Here is a 5,004-nt window from a genome sequence, read left to right as displayed (position 1 = left end):
CTCTCTACTTTATCTGCCCAAGTCAGTCCAAGGATCTCTGCCACCACCTTGCTAACCTTGACTTTTGGAGTTCATGATGGGAGCTACCCAGTGAAATCAAGACAGGCTCTTATTTGTGCAACTGAAAAAGCCAGTTACTGGTGGGGGTGGAGAAGAAAGGAGTAGAGAGTATTATATTCTGTCCATAGTTTGGTGGTGGTATGAACATGGTCGATATTAAAACCAGTAATAATAATAATGGAAGAGATTTTGTTTCTACATCAGGTCTAAGTAATTTTTTACTCTGGTTTTGTAGATGCTGAAGTCTATTATTCCATCCTTTTGGTGACTTACTTCACTATAGTTTCTCCTGAGACTCAAGGCAGTTTGAATCTTGGTGTGGTTTATACTTCATTTTTTTCCTCCCCCTTCTCCCCACCCTGCTGTTTTGCTGTCTGTGTCCATTCACTGTGTGATCTTCTGTGTCTGTTTCTTACTTTTTTAAAGATTCCTTCCTTCCTTCCCTCCTTCCCTCCTTCCCTCCCTCCCTCCCTCCCTCCCTCCCTCCCTCCCTCCTTCCTTCCTTCCTTCCTTCCTTCCTTCCTTCCTTCCTTCCTTCCTTCCTTCCTTCCTTCCTTCCTTCCTTCCTTCCTTCCTTCCTTCCTTCCTTCCTCTCCCCTTCCCCGTCCCACCCCCCAGTTGTCTGTGCTCTGTGTCCATTTGCTGTGTGTTCTACTGTGTCCACTTGTGTCAGCAGCACCCAGAATCTGTGTCTCTTTTTGTTGCATTATCTTGCTGCGTCAACTCTCCATGTGTGTGGCACCACTCCTGGGCAGGCTGTACTTTTTTTGCACTGGGCAGCTCTCTGTATGGGGCACACTTCTTGCACGTGGGGCTCCCCTATGCGGGGGACACCTCTGCATGGCATGGCACTCTTTGTGCACATCAGCATTGTGCATGGGCCAGCTCATCACACGAGTCAGGAGGCCCTGGGTTTGAACTGTGGACCTCTCATGTAGTAGGTGGACGCCCTATATGTTGGGCCAAATCCGCTTCACTGTGTCTGTTTCTTTCTTTCTCTCTTTTTTTTTTCGTCTTCTCATTTTCTCCTCTAGGCTTCACTGGGATTCAATCCCAGCATCTGTGATGTTGAAGAGAGGTTCCCTGTTGCTTGTGCCACCTTAGTTTCTGGTTTCTGTTGTGCCTAGCCTTGACTCTCCCCTGTGTCTGTCTTTTGTTGCGTTATCACCTTTTTGCATTGCTCGTTGCGTGGTACACCTTTACCAGAAGCTGTGGGGATCAAACTGGGTTCTCCCATATGGTAGATAGAAGCGCAATCACTTGAGCCACATCCTCTTCCCTTGTACTTCATTTAAAGCTGTTCCCTTAAGGTTGACTGGATTGGAAGCTGCCTGGTAATCCACTCCTTTGTGATGGGAGGCTACAACCAGCAAAAAGACAAAGCTCCATTAGTGCACTTTTGTTGGTCAGTGGGCATGGATTGATCAGATTATGCCAGTCACTAGTTTGGTGCCTTCAGAACACTCTGAAGCCTGCCCTCGTTCCGGCCGTGTGGCTTGGGCTTCTGCACCCAGAACCGGGACACAGGCCACACTTGGAAGGACTGGTGAAGCTTCCAAAGGGTATTTCCCTTCCACCTGACCCTGCAAAACACCTTCTTCCATCCACACCTCTGTCCCCACTGGGCCAAGGTTGACCGACACCACTTGTTCTTCTCATAGAACGACAGGGCACCATGGGCACCTCCAGGCTCTATACGTTGGTGCTGGTGCTGCAGCCTCAGCGAGTTCTCCTCGGCATGAAGAAATGAGGCTTTGGGGTGGCTGGTGGAATGGCTTTGGGGCGAAGTGCAAGAAGGAGAGACCATCAAGGATGGGGCCAAGAGGGAGCGCAGGAGGAGAGTGGCCCTAGTGGACATGCTGCACAAGATGGGCTGGATGGTGTTTGAGTTTGTGGGGGAGCCTGAACGGATGGACGTGCACATCTTCTGTACAGACAGCGTCGGGGAACGCCCATGGAGAGTGAGGAAATGCATCCCCCATGGTTCCAAGTAGACCGAATCCCTTTTGGTGCCATGTGGCCCGAAGACAGCTACTGGCTTCCCCTCCTGCTCCAGGAGAAGTGCCATGGGTACTTCAAGTTCCAGGGCCAAAACACATCGTGGACTACACGCTGTGGGAAGTGGACATGGTCTAAGAGCAGGCTGGCCAGAACCGGCTGTGTCCAGCCGCTAACTGGGCGAGGGCTGGCTTGCTCTTTCTGTACTTGACTGGGTGGTGGGGAAAATAAACCCCTTTTAATTTGTTAAAACAAACAAACAAACTAAACACCGTGAAGACCTTACATGGCCCAGGGAGGAGACCAGATAAGGTCTGAGGCCATCCAAATATAGGTGACCGCCCTGAGAGACACTGGCTCCTTCCCCTGGGGCCAATCTTTACTTTTTTTTTTTTTAAACAAATCAGTTTTACTGATACATATTAATAAAGCATAAATCATCCAAGTGTACAATCAATGGTATTTGGTATATTCACATAGTTGTGCATTGATCAATTCAATCATTATTAGCACAGTTTCATTATTCCAATAATAATAATAATAATAAACAAAAAAATGGACAAACAAAAAATGCATTCTTGATCTCTCTATGCTTCTCCTGCCGTACATAGCTGCTATTCTATTTCTGCCTCTAGTTTATTTGTATTTATATTTTGTAAAAATAGTCTGATATATGTAGTATTACCCACATTTGTATTTCACATGAGGTTTCACTAACCATGGCTTTCCTTCTAGTAATAAACATGACCTTAGACTTTTGCTTTCAGTCACTGTCATACCCATATAATAGCTCTGTTAGTTACAAATATTGTGATGTGCTTTCACCATTTCTATTCATTTCCGAAGATTTACAAACAATTCTTTTTTTTTTTTTTTAACTAATACTGCATAGATGAATCTTTAGTTTTCCACCCTCTACCCTCGTTCTATTTTCTGGAGTTTGTCTCTCTTCCTGGGGCTCATTTCTTTCTGGGCTCAGCTGCACTTGTCTCTTCACAAGGTCAGCTGTAAACTATCAGGGGAATGGTTCACCTCTCTTCCCCAGGGCCTCTGCCATGTCCATGGAGCTGTCTCTCTTCCTCTGTGTATCTTCTCTGCATATCTACTTCTGTCTCCTTGATTGTCTATTTTTGTAGCCCACCAAGTGGGCGGTTTCTCAACCCTGCATGTCCTAATGACGTGGTCAAATCAAAGCCCTAATCTTAACATAATTAAGTAAATGTAAAACCTTTGGATTTGTTAATAATACAATCAAAGGGTATCATGCCCAGAGGAACAGACTAGTTTACCAATATAATCTATATCTCATTTTGGAATTCACAAATAATATCAAACTGCCACACCCTTCCAAATAAATTTGATGATTGACTTTTCCATTTCTGCAAAAAAGGCTGTTGAGATTTTTATTGGGATTGCATCCAATCTGTAAATCTGTTTGGGTAGAATTGACATCTTAATGGTATTTAGTCTTCTGTTCCATGAACTCAGAATGTCCTTCCATTTATTTAAGCCTTCTTTATTTTTTTTTAGCAATGTTTTATTGTTTTCTGAATACAGGTCCTTTATGTCCTTGGTTAAGTTATTCCTAAATATTTGATTCTTTGAGTCACTATTATAAATGTGATTTTTCTGATTTCCTCCTCAGATTACTCATCAGTAGTGAATAGAAAGGCTATTGATTTTTGCATATTAATCTTGAATCCCACCACTTCGCTGAACTTGCGTATTTGTTCTAATAGCTTTGCTGTGGATTTTCAGGATTTTCTAGATATAGGATCATATCATCAGTGAATAGTGAAAGTTTTGTTTCTTCTTTTCCTATTTGGGTGCCTTATATTTCTTTATCTAGCTTAATTGCTCTAGCTAGAATTTCTAGCACAATATTGAATGACAGTGGTAAAAGTGGGCATCCTTGTCTTGCTCCTAATCTTAGCAGGAAAGCTTGCAGTTTTTCACCATTTGAGTACAAGGCTAGCTGTAAGATTTTCATATATGTACTTTACTATGTTGAGAGAGCGTCCTTCTATTCCTATCCTTTGGAGTGTTTTTTTGTTTGTTTGTTTGTTTTAAATCAAGAAAGGATGCTGTATTTGGTCAAATGCTTTTTTTTTGGTGCATCAGTTGAGAAGATTATGAGAGTTTTCTTTTTCCATTAATGTGGTTTATTTCACTAATTGATTTTCTTGTGTTGACCACCTTTGCATGCCTGGGATAAAACCTACTTGATCGTGGTGTATAATTCTTTTAATGTGCTTTTGGATTTGCTTTGCAAGTATTTTGTTGAGGGTTTTTTGCATCTATATTCATTAGAGATATTGGTCTGTCATTTTCTTTTTTCATAGTATCTTTATCTGATTTTGGTATTAGGGTGATGTTAGCTTCATAGAATGAATTTAGTAGCATTCTTTCCTGTTCAATTTTTTGGAAGAACTTGAGCAAGATTGATGTTAAGTTGTCTTTGAATGGCTGGTAGAATTTACCCCTGAAGCCATCTGGTCCTAGGCTTTTCATCTTTGGAAAGTTTTTGATGACTGTTTCAATCTCTTCACTTGTAATTGGTTTGTTGATGTCTTCTATTTCTTCTAGGGTCAGTGTAGGTGAGTCGTGTATCTCTAGGAATTTGTCCATCTCATCTACATTGTCCAGTTTTTTGGCCTCTTATCATCTGTCTTACTTCTGCTAGGTCAGTGATAATGTACGCCCTTTTTGTTTCTGATTTTATTTATTTGCAACTTCTCTCTTTTTTTCTTTGTCAGTCTAGCTAAGGGTTTGCTAATTTTGCTGATCTTCTCAAGAACCAACTTTTGGTTTTGAGTCTCTCTATTGTTTTTTTGTTCTCCAATCTTTACTATTTCTTTCTTTTGGCTTGGTTTGGGATTAGTTTGCTGTTCTTTTTCTAGTTCTCCAGGTGTGCAGTTAGATCTGCAATTTTAGCTCTTCTTTTGA

At 42.0% G+C, this 5,004-nt stretch overlaps 1 pseudogene; it reads left to right on the top strand.

Annotated features, from left to right (window-relative positions):
- The first annotated feature begins 1,735 nt into the window (after positions 1-1,735).
- On the top strand, positions 1,736-2,196 carry LOC101447418 (oxidized purine nucleoside triphosphate hydrolase-like; annotated as a pseudogene).
- The last annotated feature ends 2,808 nt before the right edge of the window (positions 2,197-5,004 follow it).

This window comes from Dasypus novemcinctus, chromosome 7, assembly GCF_030445035.2.
Source record: "Dasypus novemcinctus isolate mDasNov1 chromosome 7, mDasNov1.1.hap2, whole genome shotgun sequence".
NCBI classification, from domain to species: Eukaryota; Metazoa; Chordata; class Mammalia; order Cingulata; family Dasypodidae; genus Dasypus; species Dasypus novemcinctus.
Note: the sequence above shows the minus strand (reverse complement) of the source record. Positions and strands in the feature narration are given on the sequence as shown.